Source organism: Lissotriton helveticus, chromosome 2_2, assembly GCF_964261635.1.
Source record: "Lissotriton helveticus chromosome 2_2, aLisHel1.1, whole genome shotgun sequence".
Taxonomy (NCBI): domain Eukaryota; kingdom Metazoa; phylum Chordata; class Amphibia; order Caudata; family Salamandridae; genus Lissotriton; species Lissotriton helveticus.
The window spans coordinates 388,854,380-388,882,253 of record NC_136060.1 but is presented as its reverse complement, the minus strand read 5'-3'; positions in this window follow the sequence as shown (position 1 = coordinate 388,882,253).

The window sequence follows — 27,874 nt, the reverse complement described above, 5'->3', positions numbered from 1 at the left end:
CAGTTTGCCCAGCCCACCATTAATTATACAGGAAAAGCCCAACATTCTTTCTTACAATGGTCAAACGACACCCATAATAAAAGACCACAACCCATGTCATAAAAGAGGTCATAAAGGAAGAACAGAAACAGATATAGAGCAGGATAAGGCAGGTGTGTGTGCATATCAAACTTTACAACGTCCTGTACTCTGATCCTAAATCTCGATCAGCTCTAGGGCAAAGAACTAGTTCAACCAGGTCAGCTTTAGGCAGCGAGGTCAGTTCGCTCAGGTCATTCAGAAGTCAGCTAAAGTGTATGTGTACAAAAGACTCGCTTGGCCACAGTCATCGGCCTATGTGAGGGCAACCACAAAATGGCTGCCACACACACAAAATGGAACCCAGGGTTCGGAACAAAATCCCCACATACATGATGATTCTGTAGGTCTAGCATGACGAAATCACTCGTACTTGCCGAACTCACAAGTTACGGTTCGCTACTATCAAATTCGTAACGAAACCATGCTATTTATAAAACGGGTTCAGAATTCACGGAACCACAATACTCAATAGGAACCATAGGTGGGGAATTGACCTCCAGGCTCTTTTCTGCAGTAGTGCAAACAATACACTGACTGACTACCAATTCAACCTCTTTGTCCATGGATAGCCACCAGAACGCTTGACATAGTCGGCGCATTGTAAATGTGCACCCTAAATGCCCTTCATGGGCAGTTTTAATCAATCTACATATTAAGCCAACTGGGGGAACCACCTTGTCTTCCCAAACCAACATGTCATCCTCTACAGACAATGCAAAAATTAACCTTCCAAAATGGCTGAGAGCCATATTCAAGACTCTTCTCACTGGGCCAACCCCGCACCACAAAAACTTAAACAGTTTTCATCATCACATCATCATTCATTTCCTTCCTCCACTCTTTCACTGTCACTCCACACATCTCTTCTAGATCAATAGATGCAATCAAACAACTTTTATTGTCATCATATCCCCCACCCCATAACTCAGTATCCAGATCTTCACTTTCCCAACCACTAGCTGAAAATCTAGACAAATAATCTGGTCTCACATTTTTCACACCTTGAATATGAAAGATATCAAAGTGGACTTGTATCAACGTGTAGACAACCTTGCAATTCTTGGTGTGTGTTCTTTAATTTGTCTCCACTCAAAATAGCTCAACAGTTTATGATAAGACTTGATACTAAATAGTGTACCCCAAACAGACAGAGGACATTTTTAGGTGGCCCACTAACACGCAAGTAGTTCCTTTTCAATCGTGGAAAAATTACTTTCATTGCTCCTAAGGACTCTAGCGGCATATCCCACACTAAATTCACATTCACCACAGTTCTGAGTGAGAATTGGTCCCTGTCCAACATTGCTGGGATTCACTGTGATACAACACTTCTAACTTGGATCATAAAGGTTCAAAGCTTTTGACCGTCATCGGCCTCGACATGAGGGCCACATTAGCCGGCTGGGTTACCCAGTGCACTACCTGTGCATGAGAAAACTCATCCTCTGGACCCAACGCGAAGTAGTCCGTTCGCATTTTCCACACTCTTTAACCCACCGAAAAACAGAATCCTTCTTTAGTAAGACAGACAATGGTTTGATATGAGCAGTAGAATCTGAATGAACTTACTGAAAAGCTCATATAACCCCCAAAAAAGACTTCAAGCCCAATTTATCTATAGGAAGAACAGCATTGGTAATAGCATCAACTAAACCAGGTCTGGGTGTGATGCCATCCCCGGTCACCACATGACCTAGATATTCCACCCTAGTCTTTCCAAACTCACAATTGTCTGGTAGAGACACAGTCTAGCCACAGATTCATTAACTTCTGAATTCTCCCAAGGGGCCAGTCTGGATCCGGAAATATTTCAGCAGTACCTCTGAGTACCGGGGGACGGCATCGTACAGCTTTGTGATGACGTCAGTGGAGCCATGTAAATCCCCTTCGGTGCGCAGACATCAGTTTCTTCTGTGAAACCTTCCGCACCAGAACTCGGAGCTATTGTAGAAACTGGTTGTGGAAACAGTGTGCCAAAAAAGATTTAAAATCTTTGAAACATTAATGAAGAAGAAACATCAAATGGTATGCCAAATCCAGACATGGATATTACAGAAAACCCCAAAAGAATCAACTAAGCACAGGGCTACAAGAAACACTGTGTCCTGGTGAATAACCATCATATAAGGGAAGAAAACGTTACCCTCTATAAACCATTCATCAATGGAAATTAATGGCATGGTAATACCAAAACAAAACTGTAGTAATCTCCTTCTTATGTAATTAATCTCCCTGGCTCTGATGCTCTTGCTATGTGATGTCATTTAGAATGTTATGGAGGTTTGTGCTTGAAGTGAGAGCAGTTAGATAAGATGGGCTGAGCAGCCAGGAGGCCGCTCCTGGTGGGGCTTATATTAGGAGCTTATATTAAGGCTTACATTGGAACTTACTAAAATGTAACTTGAAGAATAAAATACCATCTACAAGCTGTCTACGAGACTTCATTGATTTCGACATTGGCGACGATTTAAAAGGAAAAGAACTTACGAGTGGAGAAAAGAAGACTATTTGATGGCTACTGGAACTTAAGGTACTAATATTACTAAAGACATTGAACTATTTAAGCTTTCTCGCACCCGCCCCACCAGTGACCCTGACAACGGTCCCCCTGGACTTCGCCCCGGCTCATATCCTTAGGGAAATCTATTTAGTTTGTCCTACCCCGCCCCTGACCCTTCTCAATGATTCACTTACATATGGCACCGTCCCCAGCATACATAAATCAGCGGTTGTCGTTCCAATTATAAAAAAAACCTGGCGCCGACTCATCTTCCCCTTCCAACTATCGTCCTATTTCCCTCTTGCCCTACCTAGCAAAAGTCCTTGAGACTCATGTTACGACCACTCTGAGTGCCCACGTAGAGGCAAATCATTGCCTCTCCTCCTGTCAAGCTGGGTTTAGGCGGGGGCGTGGCTTGGACGCGAGGCGGAATGGCTGCTTGATACCGCAGCTCCGCTGACCGAGCCCATAAATCCGTTCAAAATCCGACAAGCTGGCGTGCTGACCCGACTGTCTTTCCCCTCTGGAGAACGGCAAGCAGTTAGGGAAGATTGCCGGCGGAAACAATCAGCGCGGACGGAGAGGCTGAATATTATCTGCAGCGGACTGGCTGCGTACGGAGTGACGGCCTGGTGGCAAGACGGAAGCAGGGACCTCGCGTAAGTCCAGGCCCGGGAGAGGGCGGCGAGGCGCGAAGAAAAACGTGTGCTGGACACAGGGGGTCGGAGCGGGAGCTCTGCAATCGCCGACCGAGCTGTGGGAGGCATCGTGGCGAGGCGCTGAATACTTCGCTGATGCGGTAAGGAGGCTCCGGGCGGGACAGCACCGAGGAGGTGGCGCGCAGCAAGGACGAGCGGCCGCTAAGGAGCCCCGACGGCCCGCTAGGCGGCCGGCTTGGTGAGTCCCACAGCGGGAAAGACTGGGAGCAGGTCAGGGCCCATAGTGACTGTGCAAGCGGTGCGGGCTGGGTGCGAGGCCCGACCTAGTGGCGAAACGGGCGGCCGCACTCAATCCCTGGCCCCCGAAGAGATATTGACCCGTCCACCGGCCCTCTGGGGTCACAGATCGCCCGAGGAGGCGGGAAGCATTCATTAACCAAGCCTTGGCCCTGAACACTGTGAAAAGACGAGTGGGACGTGACATTGCGGTGTGGCGCAGGGCGCCATTTTGTGCTGCTACAGCCCAAGCCTGTTATCCCGCGGTCGCAGCCTGCCTGCAAGCGATACCGCTAGGGGTAGAACGGCCCCTCACTGCGGAAAAGACGTACATCACCCACGGGGCAACCCTGCGGGGGCGTGGGCGAAGGGCTGACCTGAAGTAAAATCCCTGGCTACTGCCCCCCCGACAGAAGTGAGGGGAACTGGTAAACCGCGCCTGCCCCTGCTGGTGGCCTGCAGTGAATCCTGCGCCCTCACTATCGAGGCTGCCTGCCAAGATGGGCAAGCCAGATACGAGGCAACCGAAGATCACGTTCGACAGGACAAAACAGAAGACGACGGGCAAGGAGCAGTCGGAGGAGGAGGCCGCGAAGAGCGATCCTGGAGCCGCGCAGGCGTGCGATATAAAGTCCATGTTTCAGGAACTTAAAACGAGTCTACAAGGGATCGACCACAAGATGGATGACTTGGCAGCTCGCATGGACAGTCTGACCAGGCGAATGGACAAACAGGATGGTCGTGTGGATGTGCTAGAAACACGCGTGACTGAAACTGAAGAAGGTCACACCGACATGGACAGGAAAATACGCGGCATGGACAAGGTACTATCGCTGATTCAGCAGAAGAACGAGGACTTGGAGGCCCGCTCAAGACGTAACAACGTCCGCATCACGGGTGTGGCGGAAACGACCAACATTGCGAAAATGGAAGTGTATGTAGAGACCATGATGTCGGAACTTTTCGGGACGGGGCTCTCTCAAATGTTCCTGGTAGAAAGGGCGCACAGAATACTGGGCCCCCAGCCCAAGCCGGGCGCGCCACCGAGAGCAATAATAGCGCGTATCCTGAACTACAGGGACCGCGATACCATTTTGCGCATGGCGAGGGATGTGAAAGATCTTCAATATCAGGGTAATCACATTTCTATTTTCCCGGACTTCACCATGCAAGTTCAAGCTGCAAGAAGAGAATTTGTCCCGGCCAAGAAGATTTTTCAGCAAATTGGAACCAAGTATTCCCTCATCTACCCTGCCAAATTAAGAGTACAGGGCCCAGGAAAACCTTCCTTTTTTGTGGACGCTAAGGCAGCATTGAAATATGCGAAGCAATTGTCACGAGACCAGAAAAATCAGACACCGCCGGATGACTCGGAAGCGCAAGCTAGACTGAGTGACATTGAGTGACGGAGAGACGAACTTTGAATGCAATGCGGAGTCAACATTGACATGGAAGCCAGAGGGACCAGCTGCTGAGTTGAGACACCGCTGCTCTTCCCTACACAGATAAGTTGACCTATGTGGTCGCATATGATATATGGGGGGAGGTCCTAGGGGGGGCATTGTCAGGCTGGCGCTCGGTCGCCCTGGCAAAAGTACAGGGTTAGTGTGCGTACGACCCGCGTTCCCCGAGGGATGATTCCCATTGGACTGGTTCAATTGCGATGCCCTACAGGGTGTTTGATGGTTGGGAGGGAGGGGAGGGTTGAAATTGCACGACCTGATTGGGGGGTTGGAGCGGGAGGGAGTTGGGAGGGTTTGGGTTTGAAGAGCACGGTTGCTTCTTGTTATGTTGAGAGAATGGAGACACATGCAGAGAATGTGAATACTGTAGTACACACATGGCCACAGAGGTCAAATGCTGACCGGGGATGTAAGACGACTAATCGCAATGGACTGTACTGTATCCCGATGTATACAAGTTCATGGGTTGTAAAATCGCACACTCGTCACTAATGGTATGGCTCAGATTAAAATGTTGACCTGGAATGTGCGCGGATTGAATGATAGACGAAAGATCAGGCTGGTCCAGGCCTTCCTACTGCGGAAGAATATAAATATCTGTTTCCTGCAAGAGACACACCTGACTACTAATGCGAATGCGCTGCTCAGGCATGGTAGATGGGGGGAGGTCATACACGCGCACTACTCCAACTACTCACGAGGGGTGGCGATTCTGGTCAGGAGAGGCCTCCAATGGACAACGACTGAGGTGCTACTGGATACAGGGGGAAGGTACATAATACTGGTGGGTCACCTCTGTGGCATGCGGATGATATTGGTGAATGTGTATGGACCCAATGATGACAACCCTGAGTTCTATAATGACCTGTGGTACAAGATGCAAGCTCGAGGGCAGGCTGCGGTTGTGTGGGGAGGAGATTACAATGTGGTACTTTCAGATACATTGGATAGACAGGGAACGACAAGGGAACACCACCCTAGAGCGGCGGCGGCACTCTGGGACGTAATCTCGGAAGCGCAGCTGGTCGACACATGGAGGGTGCTAGACCCGGCAGCGCGTGAAGGCACATGTTTAACAGTACATAGGGCTGCATGGTCTAGACTTGACTACTGGCTATTATCCGGGGATATCCACACATTAACGACTGACGTCACGCACCTACCGAGATCACTCTCTGACCACGCGCCAGTCTGTCTCACTCTATCCACCCCAGCGCAGTACATTCAACCTTTTAGCTGGAGATTCCCCTCCCGGGCGCTCCGAGACCAAGTTTTCAAGCAGGAACTGAGGGAAAAACTGGAGGAATATTTTGAACTGAATGAGGGCTCGGTAGACTCCCCAGGCACGCTATGGGAAGCATGTAAAGTGGTGACCAGGGGTTGTTGCATGTCGCTGAAAAGAGAGGTACTCCGCTCCATCAGGGGCACTTTACAAACACTAGAAACTGAACTGGCAGCACTGGAGACACTACTTAGGGAGGAGCCTACAGACAAGATCAGGGCTGAGTTTCGTACGAAACTCACGCAATACCAGGAAGAAGCGGACAGAGAGATTTCATTTCTAGCGAAAGATGGTCAGGCCCGGAGATACGGGGAGGGAGACAGGGCAGGCCGGACGCTGGCAAACATGCTTAGGACTCCTAGGGGTGCGTCATATGTGTTGGAGCTCAGGGATGAGAGGGGGGACATAGTTAGGGAACCCCAGGCCGTCCTCAAGGTCATGACTGATTACTACCGCACACTCTACACGTCCAAAGTCACACCTGACGATCGAACACTTACAGACTACCTAGACACGATTGCACTGGCTTGGTTCAACAACGGGGCCAGACAATATATGGATTTACCGTTCTCGCAGGAGCACATACGGGTAATAATTGCGAGCATGCCGCCTGGTAAAGCACCGGGACCAGACGGATTGACGTCGGAGTTCTATAAAGAGTATGCCGATATTTTGGTGCCTAGACTATACAAGGCCTTCGAGGAGGCGGTCGAAACGGAGGTACTTCCGGAGTCAATGCGTGAGGCATTGATCATCACCTCCTCAAGCCTGGTAAAGACCCTGTTGAACCGGACTCCTACCGTCCCCTTTCGCTCATCAACGTAGACGCCAAGATCTACGCGAAACTACTGGCGGACCGGCTCAAATATATGCTCCCTCAAATTGCACTCTCGGACCAGTCGGGTTTCGTGCTGGAGAGATCCACATCGCACAACCTGAGAGTTCTATTCGGGTTACTCCACTGTCTAGACCCCAAGTCGAAGGCAGCTGCCCCACTACTCGATGCGACTAAGGCATTCGACTCACTCGAGTGGAAGTTCCTATATGCTCTATTTACCCGAATGGGATTCAGCCCACTGTTTGCCAAGCGCATCGGCATTCTATATAATAGCCCGACCGCAAGAGTGCGGGTGAACGGTCAAACCTCGGACTCAATCAAGATAACGAGAGGGACGAGGCAGGGATGCCCGCTCTCCCCCTTATTATTTGCGATAGCCACGGAACCGCTTGCGGCACGTATGCGACAACACCACACCCAGAGGAGCATTGGCTTCACGTCGCGCGGTTTGCTTATCTCGCTCTACGCTGATGACGTTACGATCTATATGATGGACCCGGAGGAGAATTTTGACCCGCTGATGAGGGAGGTTCTTAGATATAGCGGTCTCACGGGGATCAATATTAACTGGTCGAAGTCAACCATGCTGCCACTCACAGATAGCACGGTCAAATGCCATACAGAGTTTCCGATTGCCTGGGTCGAGGAGGAAGTAAAATACTTGGGTATTAGAGTGAGCCGCACCGTACACGACATCTGGCTCTTAAACTTTGGAGTGGCGATGGACTGGCTGGAGGGCAAGGTTAGGAAATGGAAGACACTTCCGCTATCACTGACGGGTCGCATTGCCATTGCAAAAATGGTGGTGGTCCCCAAATTCCTATATCTATTCATTAATATACCACTGCCGCTAACGATGGCTTTCTTTAGCAGGCTTCGCTCTGCTGTCATAGAATTAGTCTGGGCGGGTAGACAGCCTAGAGTAGCCTGGAACCTGCTTACTCTCCCGTTCCGCCAGGGTGGTCTGGCTGCGCCAGACTTTGAGCTGTATGCGTATAGTGCGCAGGCCCAGTATCTATATTACTGGCACCATCCGATTCCGTACCAACCGCACGTGGCCATAGAGAAGGACGTGGCATCCCCTTGCCCCCTCAGGGCGGCGGTGTACAAAAAGTATAAACGTCCCCATGAGGATGTTGACACTGTGGAGATGGTGCGCTGGGCATGGGCGGGTATAGCTAAACGCGCAGGCGTAAGCGAACTATATGCACCGAGCATGCCACTAGATGGCAACCCCCTACTGGAACCGCTTACTGATGCGGCAGTGGTTCGAAGGGCGAGCGAGAGAGGTCTGAGGGTGGCGGGAGATCTGTACCCGGATGACAACTTCATAGCACTACAAGATATGACTGAATCCACGAACCCGACGGCCTCGGAACTCTTACTGTATTACCAACTGCGGGCGGCATGCAAACGTAGATACCCGGTCTTCCCGGAGGCTCCGCCAACACTGGCGGCATTGGAAGAGGTCCTTTCAAACGCCTCCTCGCATAAATTGATAACGCGGATCTACAGGACTACACAAAACGCGACGCCTGTCCAACACACTGACTCCAGGATGGCCTGGGAGAGGGAAGCGGGTATAACCATATCAGAAAAGCAATGGACGTTTTGCTGCACGCAACTAGAACACCTATCGCCCAATTACAGGCTGAGGCTCATACATTTTAATTACTTGCACAGAACGTACCGCACACCCTTGCAATTGGTCAGGATGGGACTGACAACTGACGCCTCTTGCTGCAGATGTGGTGAGAGAGAGGCTACATTTTTTCACTTGTCTTGGGGCTGCGGCCACATAGCCACGTACTGGGAGAATGTGTTTCGCACGATTGGTCTGATGGTAAATATACCCATGGGTCTTGACCCGCTAGTGGGTCTACTGGGATTTGTGTTGCCTGTGCCAGGCGAGTCCAGAAAGCTGGTGGCATTGTTGCTCCTACTCGCCAAGCGACAAATAGCAATTAAATGGAAACAGCAGTCCCCTCCTACGGTGGCTGGTTGGATAAAGTCAGCGATGTACTGCAAAGACCAGCTGTCGGCGTATTGGGAGGTGATGCCGCTTCGCTCTAGACCCTCCGATATCTGGGAACCAATGGTGAAATGGCTGGCTCGTTCGGGAGGTGAGGAGAGTGACTGAGGGTAGGAACAGGGAATCCTAAAGATGTGAAAGGGGGAAACGGAGGTACAGAATACTAGAATATGTGGCTGACACTGTGGACTACGGAATCTGGGGATAAGTAATAGTAATTGTTTATGCTGACATGTGACAATCTCTCACGAATGTTTATGTTAATTGTTGAATAAGAATATACAGTAATTATCTGCGTAAGCGTACACGACTTGATAACTGGAAGTGTTCGGATTGATCTTAGCTGCCTGCCTCCGGGTTGTTGGCTGAATAGCAGTGTACACTTAAAGGAAACGAATAAAGGTTTTTGAAAAATTAAAAAAAAAAAAAAAAAAAAAAAGCTGGGTTTAGGCCCCTGCACTCTACGGAGAAGGTGGTGATCTCGGTAATGGACAGGCTACGGGAGGGTATTGATACTAATGTACCACAAGCCCTGATACTTCTAGACCTGTCCGCCGCTTTTGACATGGTGGACCACTCCATCCTCCTCAGCCGTGTCAGGGCGGCAGGCATAGAGGGCTTGGCCTTCTCGTGGCTTGAGTCCTTCCTAGCCGGGAGAACTCAAGCGGTCCATTTGGCTGGCTTTGCCGCGGCCTCCCGCAAGGTAGAGTGCGGGGTCCCTCAGGGCTCGTCACTTTCCCCCCTTTTATTTAATTTATACATCTACCCCCTTATTTTTATGTTACAGCAGCTGGAGGTCACGGTGTTTAAATACGCCGATGACCTCCAGCTAATCTTCAACCTCTCCCACTCTCCCTCATCTGCCCAGAATGTCCAGTCAGTGATGAGATTTATTCAGGATTGGATGAACTGCAACCACCTCAAACTCAATCCAGACAAGACCGAGCTGGTCTTGACCGGAGGTGGTTGCAGTCCGTGGTCCCCTTCCTTCTGGCCCCCTTCACTTGGTGCCCCTCCATCCCCTGTGCCTAAAGTTAAAATTCTTGGGATTTTCTTAGACTCACAACTTTCTATCCATTCACAAATTGGTTCAGTTGTCTCCTCTTGTTTCTTTTCCCTAAGAATAATTAGGAAAGTTTCTCGTTTTTTTCCCCTCTCTGCTTTAAAAATTATTGTGTTGGCCATGGTACTGTCCCGTATCGATTACGGTAACGTAATTTACAATGGGGCCCCCGCCTACGCGATCCACCGCCTGCAGCTGGTACAGAATCAGGCTGCTCGCCTAATTCATGGCCTTCCCAAATATCATCGGGCCAGCCCACTGTTTAAAGCACTACACTGGCTGCCGGTGCGAGAGCGCGCCCTTTTCAAACTCGGCTGCCTCACTTTTCAGGCTAGGTCAGGCACTGCCCCTAAATTCATATGTTCTGCTGTCATGCCCTATCTCCCTGGCAGAGAGCTACGCTCTTCTCATATGGCCCTCCTAGTTACCCCCCGATTTAAAAAACAGAGGGCGGGTGGAGCGAGGTTCGCTGTCCTGGCTCCAGTATTCTGGAACTCCCTCCCTGTTGCCCTCCGCACTTCGCCCTCCTACCCTCAGTTCCGGAAGGATCTTAAAACCTTCCTATTCACGCAAGCCTACTCTGTCTAACCTCCTCCTACTGCTGCCGCCCTCTGCAACACAAATAGCGCCATGAAACCGCTGGGTAAAAGTGCGCTGTACAAATGTTTTTAAATTCAAATTCAAATTCAAACGGTCGCCCTAAATAATTTTAGGTGCCAGATCCACCTATGTATGAAACTATAAAGTGTATCTGCAGTACTGTTTTAAAACTGTGAAGCCCAATGAAGAGGTATGTTGAAATGGACTGTGATGTAGTGATGTCGGGGGCGCACATCGAGAACCGGTAGGGGCGAAGGTCATGCCCCGGTGTCGAATGCTGACAAGGCTCCGGTGTGTCCTGATGAGAAGTGGCTGCACATGGTAGAAAATAATTGGGGGCAGATTTTGATCACATGCTTTTAAAGAATCATCAAGCCCCGCTGTTAAAAATGTGTCAGAGAACAAATGTGGAGAAAACTTTGGATTGTAGTCTACAGGCCTTTGCACAGTCTATTGTAACTGTGCAGTGTTTGCCAACCACGACTGGTGTCTCCATCATATTGAAATGGAATTGCAAGAAGGCCCCAGTTTGTTGTTGTGTCTCTGTGCTCTGTAGCTGACCTGGATTGCCATCAGTTAATTTCGTGAGTCAGGTACTGGTGATAAAAATGATTTTAATATGAGGGTTGCCATTAGCATTGCTGTCGGAAGATCGTCACAGGTACTGTCATTTACACTAATTGAAAACTACATATTACTGAGAATGTCGCTTTGGAAAACTTAGAACTAGTGCAGCAATCTTCTGGCTATGAAGCGCAATTGCACCAAGAAAAGGAATTAACTGGTTTCCTCTGAGAGAAAGGAGGATTCAAAACTGGAACAGTAAGGAAATATTGCTATAAGGAAAATAGGAAACCCAGAACTGTACTGTGTGAGATGATTGTTAGGTATTAAGTCACTCACTCGTTTGTTGTGGTGCATGTGATAACGGCTAAGTCACTTGGTGACACTGCATTGAATTTGGTGATATATGCCAATGTAATGTACATCTGCTTTTGATTTGCAACATGTTATATTCTAAATTGATACTCAATGTGTATTTTCATTTTACAGTATTATTATAGGGAGGTGGATTCCCCCTTTACAACTATTTGGGAAGTTACTGCGAGACTGTGGTTTATAGGGAGGTGGATTCCCCCTAAACAATTATTTGGTTGATTACTGTGTGTGGTACATAGGGAGGTGGATTCCCCCTTGGGTTATTGTGTGTGGTTTATTGGGAGGTGGATTCCCCCTTGGGTTATTGTGTTTGGTACATAGGGAGGTGGATTCCCCTTGGGTTATTGTGTGTGGTATATAGGGAGGTGGATTCCCCCTTGGGTTATTGTGTGTGGTTTATTGAGAGGTGGAGCCCCCTCGGGTTATTGTGTGTGGTATATAGGGAGGTGGATTCCCCCTTGGGTTATTGCGTGTGGTATATAGGGAGGTGGATTCCCCATTGGGTTATTGTGTGTGGTTTATTGGGAGGTGGATTCCCCCTTGGGTTATTGTGTGTGGTATATAGAGATGTGTTTTTTTCTTTTTACTGGGAGGTTTTGTGTTTTCTTATGGGGGTTACTGTGCTTTAATGCATGTGTGGTCCTGCATTAGTATGCAGATGGAACATTTTAATATGTGTATTAGAGGGTGTTCTTGTTAAATGGACAGTATATTATAGTGTGGACAGTATAAGTATATTATTTGTGTGTGCAGTAGAGGGTGTATCGTATTCCCTGGTCCTGCCATTTGTTTAAGTTTACGACTTTTATGCTACTACTTTATTACTTACAGTACTATTATTATATTTACTATGCCATTGTTGTCATTATTATTACATAGAAAAGCTGTTTTACTGTTTATTACTTACATTATTATTTCTATTGCATTGTATTTATTATTAGTACATAGGCAAGGAAATGTTATTACTTACATTTCTCATTATTGCTTTTCTTTTACATTATTATTATTATTATTACATAGGAAGAGTTGGTTTATATTATTATGGTGTTCTTTTATGTGTACTTCTGGAATGTTTATCTTCTCTTCCTATGTTATACTATTTTGTTTTGTTAAATATTATAAAGGGGAAGATGTGTAGTAATCTCCTTCTTATGTAATTAATCTCCCTGGCTCTGATGCTCTTGCTATGTGATGTCATTTAGAATGTTATGGAGGTTTGTGCTTGAAGTGAGAGCAGTTAGAGAAGATGGGCTGAGCAGCCAGGTGGCCGCTCCTGGTGGGGCTTATATTAGGAGCTTATATTAAGGCTTACATTGGAACTTACTAAGATGTAACTTGAAGAATAAAATACCATCTACAAGAGCTGTCTACGAGACTTCATTGATTTCTACAAAAACCTTTAAAAAAACAACACCAAGCTGTATGTTGAATCACACCAATATGTGACATATTGATAGTGTCACAACAAGGTATGAGGATACCAAAGAAAGAACAAATCAATACTGCTCACTGGTGCCTAATCCAGTGTGAAAGTGAAAACACCCCCAACTCTACTGACTGCAGTCATGTGGAAATGGATGGTATGGCAACATCTAAGCCAAACCTATGCGGACAGGCCAAGTGGTCCGTTGAGTTCACACATAATCTGAGATAGTGATCATAGGTGTATAAAACTAATACTGAACAAAGGTATAAACCTCATAGGTCATTCACAGAGCGGGGATGATGGGTTGGCAGTTAATAAATCTGCGGCTAGATGGTGTGTCTACCAGATATTACATTACCGAAGGTAAGTAACTTTTACATCTGATGGAGACACCTAGCCACAGATTCCTTAACTTTTGTATTAAATACCATAGCTATAGCCCCCTGAAGGAGGGTCTGCGAACTAATCCTACCAAAGTTCTCAGAGAGAACCAGCCAGTCAAAACTAATAACGTACCACATTTGTGTAGGAATAGCAAAACAGGAGCTTTGGCTCTTAATAGAATCCATGATCACGGTCACAGAACATATACATAAAAAACAATCTTACCGGTCTGAGAGAATCGGCCCTTTAGGGAGAAAAAGGGGGGAAACCCCTAAGAACCATCTGTCAGATAACATTATCCTCTATTCCCCCAAAGGAAGAGGAAACTTGATAACCAAAAAGTGTCAAAGGCTTGACCAAAGCCATGTAATCTGCATTGTTCTGGACAATTAAGAGAATCAGGAAAATAATTATCCTGCTAAATCCCAAAGAAGAATTTTCCAAACACATTTCCCCAAAAGAGAGCTGCACGACAACACCTCTTTGGTATAAATACTTTAGTTTGGACAAAATGAGCATTCATATCCAACGAATTTGCCAATTGTATAACATCCGGCCACAAGGATGTATATATGGACAAAAATACACATCAGAACAAAAACGTGTCACCAGCTACTTCTACTGGCCTGGCAATACACAGAATTTCACTGGCCAATGGTTACTGCTATTTAGCAAGGACTTATAACGCTTGCCCTCGTACAGCCTTCAGTGCCATAGTCTGAAACACCGAACACAACTTTGGGTCGCAGATTAGCTCGAAACACCAAGGCAAACAAGAGAGAGAATCAACCTCCTCTTTGATTAACACCTCTTTCTCTTTTATATTTTTTTTAGAATCAAACTTTTTATTATTATTATTATGCAGTTAGAGTATCTTATAACAAAGCCCAGCTGCCTACATCAACTCGCCGGCAGGGCGGATGCACATTATAAGAGGACACAGCATCTGGGTCTACATCCCGGAGGCCGACCCCGCATACATGAAAATTCACGACTATCCCGCCAGTCGCCTAGAGACCGCTTGTGAAGGAGACACGGAACAGACAAAAGGAAGAACAAAAAAAAAACCTGTACCCCTACCCCACCCCTCCTTGATCCCCCCACCCCCCTTCCAACACCCTCCCCCCTCCGCATCAGCTCAGCTCAGCCAGATGACACTTGTCCCCCATGTGCCAGACTCTCTCTGCTTGTTACAACCGGAAGGCCTTCAGGTGCGCGGGGTGGCCCCAGCAGGTTCCAAGGGAATACGTTGGAGAATCTGCAGGTATTTGGGGCATGTCACTTCCCGCAACTCTTTAGATAATAAGTGCAAGAACGGCGCCCATAGAGTAGCGTATTCAGAGCCTTTTCCATCAATGCTCAAGGAAAGGCGCTCCATAGCTAGGGTATGCCACAATCGCTGAAACCAGTCCCTCACGTCAGGCAGTGCCGAGGAACCCCAATGTGCTAAGAGTACCTGTTGCGCCGCCAACAGAGTCAAAGCTATTTGTTTGCCCCTAAGGGAGCGCAAGGGAAAAGATTTAGGGTGGGGAAACCCGAGCAGTGTGTGTTCTGGTTGGCGGGGCAGTGTAATCTGGAAATCAGCATCAAGCTCGTCAAGGACTGTTGCCCAATAGCGTTCCAGCTTAGAGCACCGCCATAGGAGATGAACCAAGGTGCCAGACATCCCACAGCCTCTCCAGCAGAGGTCCAATTTCGCTTTGTCCCAAGCTTTCACGCGCGCTGGGGTGTAGTACCAATAGGTCGCTGTTTTGTAGGCTGATTCAGTGCCTGCAGTATTTGAGGTCGTGTGGTGCGCCCGATAAAATACATGTTCCTATTCCTTGGTCGATAAGGGGTGCCCTAATTCCGTCTCCCATCGCACCTGCGCCTTTGTACGCTGCTTTTGGGGACTCCGCATAATCATGGCATAGAGCTCCGAGATAAGGCTGCGATCGTCCTTCTTACAGATCAGCCAACGTTCAAAGGCTGTCATCGGCCTCGACATGAGGGCCACATTAGCCTGCTGGGTTACCCAGTGCACTACCTGTGCATGAGAAAACTCATCCTCTGGACCCAACGCGAAGTAGTCCGTTCGCAATGTCGAGAACGGGATCAGACCCTCCAAGTCAAAAAGCATGCCCACACGCTTACAACCCTTCTCCCGCCAACGATGAAAGACGGTGGAAGAGCAACCAGGGGGGAAGTCGGGGTTATCCACTATTGGCGACATTGGCGAGGGGAAGGAGGTCCAACCTTTGCGGAGCGCCAACTGATCCCATGCTCGCAACGTCGGGGACGTCACCGGGGATGAGTACAACCCCCACGCCCTGCATTTACGCGTCAGCCAAAGCTCCCTCCAGATGTTGCAGCCGGCCACCGCTTGATCCATAAACAACCAATGTTTGCTGGACATAGGCCTATTCCATTCCACCACATACCTAAGACAGGACGCCTGGAAATACGCACAAAGGAGGGGAAAGCCGAGTCCGCCCGCTGCTTTCGGAGAAGTGGTTACCGCGAACGCAAAGCGGGCCTCTTGTTATCCCATAAGAATTTATTAAGATAGCCCTGTAGCCGTCTCAACATGCCCGGCGGTGGTGTCAGAGGCAACATTTGAAAGAGATATAGTATACGGGGAAGCACCGTCATTTTAATAACCGCTAGACAGCCAAACCATGCCAACTTGAGCAGAGACCAGTCGGAGAGGGACTTAGCCACTTGCTCAGCCAGCGCAGATTAGTTTAGAGACAGGGTTTTGGCGAGAGTCGGGGCTAATTGCACTCCCAGATAGGTAATATCCGAGTGCACCCACTAAAAAGTAAAGTCTTTCTGTAGGTCTATGACGTCGGCGGCTGGCACTGAGATGTTAAGAATTTGTGACTTAGCAAAATTAACCTTAAACCCTGCCGCATCACGAAAGGCGAGGAGCTCAGTAGATAAGCACCAGAGGGAAGGGTGGGGGTCAGTCAACGCTAGAATTACATCATCCGCATACATACTGATTTTGTGGACATCAGCCCCAAAACGGATACCCGAGATAGTGGCGTGGGCACGGACACGCTGGGCAAAGGGCTCCATATAAAGTGCGAAGAGCAACGGGGAGAGGGTACATCCCTGCCGCGTACCTCGAGCAATGGGAAAAGGGGCAGATCTACAACCATTCACCCTCACCACCGCCTTGGGTGCCGCATATAAACACTGCACCCAGCGTAGAACGTTGCAGCCAATGCCGAAGGCCCTCAGCACCTTAAACATGTAGTCCCAGTCCACGCGGTTGAAGGCTTTCTCCGCATCTATAGACAGGAGGAAAGCCTGGGTCTTAGATCGGTGGACTAGGTCCATCAGATGGAGCAGCCTCTTGGTGTTACCAGCCCCCTGCCTAGTTGGTATGAACCCTGCCTGGTCAGGTTCAATCACTCCGTCCATGAAAGGACTAAGTCTCGCAGCCAGAACTCCCGCAAATAATTTAGCATTGATGTTAAGAAGCGAAATCGGCCTATAAGAACCACATTCCGTTGGCTCCTTCCCCGGTTTGAGAATTACCGTTATGGCCGCTTCCGTCATGGACGGAGTAACCACCCCCGTATCAAGGAAGGAATTGAAGAGACAAGTCAAAAATGGAGCCAGCTCTCTGCAAAATGTTTTGTAGAATATAGCGGAGAACCCGTCCGGGCTTGGCGACTTAGCTACTTTGAGTCTGGAAATGGCTGATATAACCTCATCTATGCGAATCTCCGCATCCAGCGCCTCTACCGAGTCAGGGTGTAAGGGGACAATGCGCGACGTGGTGAAGTATTGTGCGATGTGTTCAGGCGTAGTGCTCTCCCTCGTGTATAGCGATTGATAAAAATGTCGAAAGGTGTCAAGAATGGCAGAATCAGTGGTGTGGAGGTTCGCCTGACTGTCCTTGAGTGCAGTGATTGCGTAGGTCTGTACTCGTGCCCGCAGTCTGTGGGCGAGCATCTTGCCCCCTTTATCCCCACAAAGGTAGAATTTATGCCGAAGACGCAACAAGGCATATTCCGCTCTATCTAGGTCCAGGTGTTTAAGCATGCGCCTCTTAGTCTCTAATTCCATCCATACTTGTGGGGCCCCTGTTTTCTTGTGGATCGCCTCCAGACCGCGAACCTCCCCCTCCAACTCCTCGCGCTTTTCCCTACGCAGCTTAGCATATGTGGCCGCAAGCGCAATAAAGTCCCCTCTGACCACCAACTTCAGGGCCTCCCATATTGACTCCAGTGCAGTGTCCCCCACACAATTTTCCGTGAGGTAGTGGGTAATAGTGTCTCGAATCTTAGTCACCACTGCCTCTGAGTGTAGCATGGTGTCCCTAAGCCGCCAGCCGGCCGACGGCGGTCTGTCACCTACGAACGATACGTTTACCGATATAAGTGCGTGGTCAGAAAGAGAGTGTGGAGTGATGTCAGCATCTGAAAGGTGAGGCAAGAAGGCTGAGGTAGCTAAAAAGTGGTCAAGACGTATGCGAGTAGTATGTAAAATCACGTTCCTGAGGGTGTTGAATTCGCCACACATCATGCCACCCTCCCTCAGCCAACCATCGTCTCCCTTCCTGTGACCAGGCGCCAGTTTGGTGTGAGCGCTGCTCTGACCTATCCATCCCTCCCTCCATCACAAGGTTAAAGTCCCCCCCCCTACCATTATCATCGCATCTGGAGACGCCAGAACCTGCGCCAAAGCAGCGCGTAGAAAGGGTTCTTGCTGGGCATTCGGCGCGTACATGGACCCTATCATAAAGGCCACCGCACCCCATTGAACCCGCACTGCCAAGAATCGCCCCCTGAGATCCACCACCTGAGCGAGTGCTTTGCAACCCATACGCCTATGAAACAATATCGCCACTCCATTCTTTTGGTAGAGGACCATAGCTGCAACGGGTAACGCTTGTCCTGCATGCGACGGACATCTTTTGCGAGGAGGTGGGTTTCTTGTAATAGACACACATCACTATCTGCATTTTCCAGAAGGGACAGAATCACAGCTCTCTTCACCGGGCTATTTAACCCACGCACATTCATGCTCACCACCTTCAGCTCTTTAGGCATCACAATCTAGTCGCTCTCCATCCGCTCCTGTGAGGGAAGAACAAACCCCTCCCTTCTCTAAAAGTCCCCCTGTACCTGATGCGGAGCCCCCCTACCCACTCTCCCACCCCCTCCCGCCCCCTCTCCTCCCACCCCCAACAAAAGGCAAACCAAAAGACTGAGAACATAGCAACACTAAGATTAGAGATAGCCAACAGTTCGTCAAACAGGCCCTAAGGGCAAGGGGAAATGGCATCCACCAATCCCACACTCGGTTCCTGATACAGGACATTCCCTCCGGCAAAGACACTCACAGGTGACGTAGATGGTCCCCATCCGGACCCCTCCGGCGCCAAGCAGAGTCCCTAAAAGACCAAGCTAAAGAATGGGAGCCTCAAGCATCGCCAGGAGCGTCCGTCACCAAGGCCACTGAGGCCACCGCATCTCTTCTCTCCTTCAGGCACAACGACAGGTCCGGCTTCAGCGCTGGGGCCCGGCCACCCACCCTCTGCCAATCAGCTGAGCGCCGCCGACGCCCGTCAGGTGAGTTACCAGTCTCAGATGGAGTAGTAGGGCTCTCCAAGCCCAGAAGGGCACGAGCTGCATCCAAGGATCGGATCTGCACCAGTTTGGACTGCCACTTGAAGATAAGCCTGAACGGGTGCCCCTAGGAGTAGGGGGACACCCTGATCCCTCAGGTAGGTAGTAATAGGCTTAAAGCCCCTCCGTTTAAGCAATGTGGAGACTGCTAAGTCTTGGTACAAAACTGGGTGATGATCCCGGAACTGGACGGGAGCGATGTCGCGGGCGCGTCTCAGAATTCCCTCTTTCAGTTGAAAGTCATGCACACAGACCAGAATGTCCGGCGGAGGGGACTTGGGTCCCCTCGGTAAGCCCACTCGGAGCACACGATCCATTTTGATTTCCTGCAAGTCTCCCTCGTTCAAAACTTGCTTAAAGAGGGTTTCCACATACTCTCTCAAGTCCACACCTTTCCCTTTCCACGGGACCGCTCTAATCCTAATGTTATTGCGTCGGGACCTGTTCTCCAGGTCCTCAGCATGAGACTGGAGGTCTAAGTTCTGTTCCGTGAGGCGGAGCACATCCTGTTGCAACCGATGAATATCCTCTGCTGTGCCCAGATCGTGCTCCTCTAAAGTTGCGACTCGCTTCCCTACATTGTCCACATCCCTTCGCAATTCTCTCATATCCGAGGCCTGTTGGGAACGCAGTTCCGTTATATCTTCCTTAATGGCCGCGAACAGCTCAAGCATAAATGCTTTGGTCGCTGGTGCATCGTTATCATCCTGCCGTGGGGATTTCGTAACAACCGGTGACGTAGATTGCAGGGAGGGTTTCTGAGCATTGTCCTTTGGAGGCTTGTCCTTTTTGGGTCTGGTCGTCGCCATTCTAGCCCCACCAGCGGCGCACAACGGGGGCACAGACGCGTCTCCTACTGAACCACTGTATGCTTTAGAGTGCCCACAGCGGTAACCAGTGGCTCACCAAGCAGACCAATTCACACTATGTTAGCCAAGTACCTGTACAGCCCCACTTCCAAGACCAGTCGAGTCCAGGGATCAGTAAGCAACACTAGGCCCCTCAGTTGTCCAACATGCCGCGGAGCACTCCACTGCGGGGTGGAAGAAGCAGGCCTCACCGCGGTCAGGAGAGCGATTCCCGCCGAAACACGGGCCGAATACAGGGTCGCGCTCAGGCAGCAGCGGGGGCCGGGGACACCAAGCAGCTCCTCCAGCAAGCAGGCAAGCAGAGTCTATTAATGGCCAACCCCACCTGAGGCCCGGAAAGCGTCACTCCACAGACTCCGACCTCCACTCGGTCGCACTCTCTTCCACAAGCTTCCCCCGCAAGCTTCCCTGTCCGCCGAAACGCAGACCGAAAGATCGCCACCCTTCAGGGATCACTCACGCGTTTCTCACCGTCACTGTGGTAGGCAGGGGGGTAGAACCGCGAGGGAGCACTCACCCGCAAGGCAGGGATCTCAACCACCGCAGCCGCCCTGAGTCCTCAGCCTGCTGCCTCCCACACCTCCGCCTGGGCCTCGATGATCCAAGGGACCGCTAGGGCCGGGGGTACTGCCAATCACGCCCCGGGCCGCTCTTTCGTCTATGCGAGCACAGCGGCTCCCGCGAAGTCGCTGCAGTGAATTCGGCCCCACGTGGGCCTCTCTCTGCCCGTAGATGCTGCAGGCCGCGGCGGGCGGCAAACCAAGCTCTGAGGCCGCCGTGGGGTATCGTGAGGCTCAGCTACCGTCAAAATGCTCCCGCCTCGGGCCGCTTCAGCTCTCTTGAAGCCCCTGACTGCTATACCTCCGTCTGCCGTCTCCCACACCTCCGCCGCCGCCACTCTCGAGCCACAGGGCCGGCCGCTCCCCTCCTCTGGCTCTCGGCACTGGCATCCGGTGACGCCCCCGGCTCGGCTCCCGCTTAGGCCGCACAGCTCCGCTCCTCCGTACTCCGGCTGTACAACAGAAAAAGGGTGCCGGACGCCGCCACACAGCCCCCGGGGCCCCCCAGGGGCTAAACAATGCTAATAAATTTGTGGCGCCGCAGGGACCGAAGACACGTCCTACTCCGCCGCCATCTTGGCCACGCCCCCTCTCTTTTATTTTTGAGGAATAAATATGTATAAACCATATGACGTTGTCATGTATACACAGTATACCTAATAATTAACTAGAACCGAAAAACATTTCCAGAAAGCGCTTTACAATAAATTTGAAAGTGGTAATGCATCCATTAGAGCACTTGTACACTACACGCACTTACGACCACACCTGTGATACAAGACAAATATGATCGTTAGTTGATTGACTATGTGAAACACAACAGCACATTAAATCATTTATACCCCTTATACAAAAAGCCACTCTGAAATTAGAGGTTCTGCAAAATTACACAACCCAGGGAAAAAAGGGGTAGTACACCACTAACATAACACCGTAGGTGACTTGCAGTAAGGAAAAAGCTTCCTATTATAAAGACCTGACATCACAAGAACCAGCAGCCAAAGACTCCTCATGAATTAAGGAATGCAGAAAATAATAAGTATAGCCTCTCTAGAAGACAGGCAAGAATAACATAGGAAGAAGAAAAGACTACTATAACGTCACAAAACCTTCCTATTATAGCAGTTTCACCTAAGACTCTTATGGTTGATTCACAGCCTTGTTGGAGACCAAAACAGCCCGACACACTCGGACATTTTGTCTGAAGTCAAGGGCAACAAGCCATCAAGTATACATTGGTCCAAACCACGAATCATAAACAGTTGGCTGTCTATTTACAGCAATTACAAGTTTACTGGGCTGTTCCTAAGTAAAAGGAATGTACGTGTCCCTGTGGTGTGAAGGATGTTGTAGGGTCACAAGAACTCCTACAGTAGGGCATCCATTATGTTGGATGTAATGCCCTCACACCCCCTTTCAGGTGTCATGCTTCATCATCTGGGCTTGCTCCTCGTTGGGTCGGCGGTGCAATACCCAACGGGCAACACCTCAAAGAGGGGCTCTTTGGCGGAGATCTTTTATCCAACTGCCATTTAGATGAAGTGCGGGTGTGGGGCCAGTACTGCGTAGACGTGTAAGTGTGAGTTAAAATAAAGCTGGGGGTACCGGGAATGACTTTATTGTGGGGGTCCCGTGCTCTAATTAAAAAGAAAACTATGAAAATTCAGGGGGGCGTGGCTACGAGCCGACCGAGATGGCGGCGTAGTGTGTGAGCTCTGAGACCGAAGCGGCTCTTCCTGCATTAATCCGTCTGTTCATCCGGCTTTAGTGCACCTTCTGACGCTGGGCCGGAGTGCGGGAGCTGAGCGGCACTGTCCGACGCTATCCCGGACGAAATCGAGTGAGGACAGCCGGAGGGAGACCGAGGAGACGGGGTGGGCCCTGCCGCATATCCAGGCACCGTCCTGCCGCTGAGCTGCGGACCGACCGGAAGTGCCCTGTGGACGGCGGGCTTCACCGCAAGGTGCCGCTGTCCGTCTGCGGACCGCATCGGCGGTCGGCCTGCGTGGGAGTAGAGGTGGGCCATTCCGGTCGACAATTCACCCAGCGTGCTGCCGCCCACGAGAGGGCGTAATTTGGTACCCCAGCGGCGGAGCGCCTGCCCAGCTTGGCGCGCCCCGGGACCGGGAGGGCTGTTGGCCCGTTGTGCTGGCGGGGCGCGGAGGCGACGCCTGCTCCCACCCCTGGAGGTGAACACATTGATCCGATTGGGGCAAAGATGCAGGTCCTGTACAGACAGAGCCCTGGGCATGGTTTGCCGAGACCGACGCTGCCGCGCTTGATCCTGGACTGAAGACGCCAGTGATACCCCACGTACGGGAGGCCCACGACAGAACTCAATGACACGTCCATTACTCCAATGGCCAGCGGAGTCTACATAAAAACGCCGAGATTCTGAGAGTGTCCTGGGGTGCGCTTAGTGACTGAGTAGCGGTGCCGCCAGGCAAGAGGACAGTAAGTGCTGGCTGACGACCGGAGGTGTGTGGGCCTGTGGATTTACCAGAAAAGTGGCAGTGGAGCCATTAGTCTACTGCTCCTTGCTTACGAACGCTATTATTCTGATACACCTTGTGGCGGTGAAGGGGCCTTGGTGGGCGACGCCATTTTGATACCGCTGTCCCACGGCCCGGAACGGCGGTCGCATAGCCGTACTGCGGAACAGAATCACAGGTACAATAGCGAGACAACAACCGGACGCAATGGCGGGAAGGGGACCCAGGAATACCGCGGCACAATCGAAACTGGAGAAGTACGCCTTCGAGAAAGCTGCCACACAACATCCGGAAGGTTGCCCGTCCACGGGCAAAAGTCCAGAGGGAGATGGCGCCAAAAGAGTGTCATTGGAGAATCTAATGAAAATGCTTTTGAGCGTCCAAGCGACAGTGGGATCTATCTCTACGGATGTTGGCCTACTGAGGGCGGATCTCCACAAGATGACGGAGTGTGTGGCGCAGGTGGAAGTGGTCACCAAATCGTTAGTGGAAGACACTTCAGAACTGCAGCGGGCTGCGGAACGCATGGAGGCGGTCACCAAGAAGCTGCAGGAATGACTGGACGATCAGTAAGGACGCTCGTGGAGGAACAACGTCCGAATGTTAGGCATTCCGGAGTCGGAGGGCAAACGAACGATGGGTCTGTATGTGGAGGACTTAATTAAGACGAAATTGCAACTGAAGGGTGTAGGAGAGTAGGGTCTGCAATCCTATGATCACCCAGATTTTTGCTTTTTGCTGCACTGGTTTACGACTTTCCCTGGCTGTGGGCCTGCTAATCAGACCCACAGCCTAGCTGTTCTCTCTATCCAAATTGTACTCAGTTACTGAATTGGCACTGGGCCCTCTCCAAGTCCCTGTACCCAGGGCTGAGGTGCACCCAGAAGTCTCCCAGGGGCTGAAGCATGTATTGTGCCACCCCTGGACTGACTAACTAAACTGACACAACTGGCTGCACGACAGCTGGGGCAAGGTGGTGTACTCACCCTTTGCTGTAGATATAGTATACCTATATCTAACCCCAAAATGGACACACAGATCTCCTATCAGTCACTCCTATGGCAGGCCTTAACAATCCTGAAGGCAGAGTGCTTGGAATCGTGTGAGATGGTGCTCTGGCATGAGCTGAGCCTGTCTGCGGCTTTCGGGATCTATCCCTTAGCCGTTTCCATGATATCGCATACCATATACTCTTAAGTGCATTATAATCCTCGCGGTTATATGCCAACTCTGGTATCGCTTTATCAAAACATGTCGAGTAAGGTGTCATACGAATTGGAATACTAACCCCTCGCCAATTCTGGCGACGGGGTTAGCATTCCACCCTTCTAGAGGGACACGACATGTATGTAACCCCTAACCCCGGTTAAAGTCAGACAGAGCCTTAGCATCCACAAAATGGATGCTGCCACCGAGACACAAGTCTGCCCTCCTGCTGCTGGGAGTCCTCCCAGAGCAGGAGATAAGGACAAAGGGTTTCCTGCCAGGGGCGGTGCCAGCACCGTCCCAGACAGGATTTTGTGTATCCTAGGTAGGCAGGGCTTCAGAGGAAGGTGACTGCAAGTGGCACCCCGGTGCTCACTATGCATAGGCCGGCTTGAACCAGTTCCAGGGACACTCCAGACCCTGAGCTGGGGAAAAGCCCGCCAAGGAAGTGGGTGTAACCACCCCCCTCCTGGTCCCACCCATAGGGCAGGACTTAGTCGCGTGCCAGCCCCCTTTTCCCAGATAAAGGTAGGAGCAGGCCCCCTTCCAAATTAGATCATCTTTGGAATCAAGATACGACTTTCTGCGAAAGGACTTCAAGATTTCCTTCTTCAAGATTCTCCCTTGTGACTAAGGAGTAGTCACCCTGCATCCGCAGGCACCATCGCAAGAACACTGCGGTCTGCTGTAAGTCCTTCCTCCGGAATCCGACTGCCCAGCTCGACAAGACCTGGCTTCCCTGGCACCTCCGACCTCTACTCACCTCTACAGCCAAGCTGAGAACCGTGAGTGCGACGAGACCTCAAGGGACCGACTATTGCCAAGACTGCACGACTTCTGCACCGCAAGCCCGCCGAGTAATTTCCTGGTGAGTGCTTTGGGGTCCGAGAAGCCCCGACCCTGAGCAGCTCCAGCACCGAAGATCAGCCCCCCAGCATCTCCATGATCGGCGTGGGGCCCTTCTGCTTTTTGCTGCTCACCGCGTTGTTTGGCTACTAGCCCGCTGGCTTGTGGCCTTCTGAACGACGCCCGACGACATCACTGCTGCTGGTCTGGTTGCTCCAGACTGGCCCTTGCTCCCTTCCAGAAGAGGAGCACCCCGGACCCTCCTGGTCCACTCAAGACGCCATTTTGAGTCCACCGCGTGGGCTTGAATTAGCCAAGGCTTTGTTGCCCAATCCTGGGTTCTTCGACGCCGACAGCTTCATCCATCGTGGGACAGCTCGCCTCTCCATCCTGGTCGCCGACAACGCCTCCTGGTCCGTGAGATCTGCAGAGCCAGCGTCGCCCACTCACCTAGTCGAGGTGACTACCATCCGGTGCCCTCCTGGTGCCCACTGACTACTGGCTAGTAGTCACGAACTTGGTCCCCTCTGCTTTCAGGTGTCACCCCTCTTCCAGATCCAGGCTTGGATCACTTCGAACAATCTTCACTGGTCGCCTGCCAGCATCTTTCTTCCAGGCTCCTGGTCCGGCAACGAGGATTCCCGACGTCTTTTGAGACCTATGCAGCTGCAGCCCCTGGGCTAGGTAACTTCGGCATTTCGGTGCCCCAGCATAGCCTCACTATCCAAGGGTCAGGATCCACTGTCGTTTTCTCCCTACCAGGTCGGGTTCGCCCGTGAACACTAACTTTAGCGTTACTAGCTTCCATAGACTTTGTCCCGCATCCCGCGTGAGTGCGCACACTCTGCACCCGAGTCCCCTAGGTCTCCTAGAAGTAATCTAACGATTCCCTAGTCAAGTCCTAGCGATTCCAAAGCCTATTAGTACTGTACTTACCTGCTAGTAATTTCGCATTCCACTTTTAAAGTATATGGTTTTTCGTGCCCCTCGGGCATTTGTGTATACCGTGCTAACTTAAGTATTTTCGTAAGAGTTTTGTTGTGTGCTTAGCACCCTGTCCTCATAAAGAGTACAGGGTTGTTGTGATTCTAATAAATACACTGTTTATTTTCATAACACTTGTGTGGTGTCCTTTCACTGGGTGTTCAAGGGGTAATGTGATGGTAAAACAGCTGGCTTAACACGCCCTCTAGAGTCTTAGCCTTAGACTGCTCGTATCCATGCTACTAGGATAGCTGGTCTATAAGGTTGACTTACAACCAATCATCAATAAGGGTTGTTTGGACTGATACATAGTGATCACTAGAATAGTGAGCACTGCATATCAGGCCAACTTCTCACAAAGGGCCTCTCCCATTTCTTCTCGGTCGAAAGAGCGCACAGAGTCCCCGGGGGAGCGCCGAAACCAGGGGCACCGCCGCGGCCAGTGCTGGCTAGACTCTTTAATTTCCGTGATAGGGATGCCATACTTCAAACAGCCAGGATCTCTGCACCTATCAAGATACTGAATTCCACCATCGCTTTCTTCCCAGACTATACAGCTGAGGTGGCCCGGCGACGGAAGACTTTTACCGACATCAAAAAAGCCTTGCGGGCCAAAGAGTTACCATACTCCATGCTTTTCCCGGCGAGATTGAGAATCGTGGATAATCACAAAGCGTGGTTTTTCGACACCCCGGAGGCGGCAAGAGAATGGCTGGATGGTTGGAGGCGTGTTGAGGCTCCTAGGTGGAATGGCAGGAGTCAACGCGACCAACAGACGGCTAACCAGTCGACTCAACAGGCATCGCAAGGACATAGCCAGGACTTATTCGCTGAATCAGGTCTGGAGGAGGGAGAACATCCGGAGGAGTGAACGCCGGAAGACAAGGCCAATGGTCAACACTACTTCAGCACACTGACTATGAGACCCTTGGACTCCACTCTGTGTTAGGCGGAAGAGGTCACATGGAACTGCTATCAGAGTCCCAGAGCTACTTACCCCCTGCAAGCAAGTACAATGGGTTGGGTTGGGACTACGCGCTCTTCTAAGTTGGGGAGGCGGGCGGTTTTTGGTCCGTGCAGCAGGGAGGCAGGGAGGGGGAGGGGAGGGAATGTTTGAATGTTTTGGATTTATTGTATTGCACGGCACAACACAACATGTCCTAAACAACACGAAGGAGACAGGTTATTTGGTGACAATGCACTGCGAGATTCGTTCCTTATTGACTTGTACGAGACCACATATACTGGTAAATGGCGGCACACGTGATAGATACACCTGAGAATCGTACGTCACATCCCTCCCACACACCGACTTTAACAGCCCTCATATGGAATGTCAGGTGATTGGGCGATAAGGTGAAACGGGGCCTAGTGCTACAATATCTGAAACGCTGTAAACCAGCGATAGTCCTGTTGCAGGAAACCCATCTTGTAGGCACGGCCTCGAAAGCGATGGATAGATGGGGATACAAATTCATTGCGCATGCGGACTTCTCCTCCGGCTCTAGAGGGACGGGGATACTTATACGAAAGTGCTTTCCGATGGTGTGTCAACAGACTAGCATAGATAATCAGCGCCGCTTCGCAGCTGTGACGGTACAGTGGGAGGGCCAACTTTTCAACTTTGTGTCCGTATATGTCCCTCCTGGCCTGCATGCCACAGCACACACCGCCCTTGCTGCCTTTCTACTGTCCCTACCGACGGCGACGCTAGTCATAGGGGGTGACTTTAATGACGTTGTAGATCATG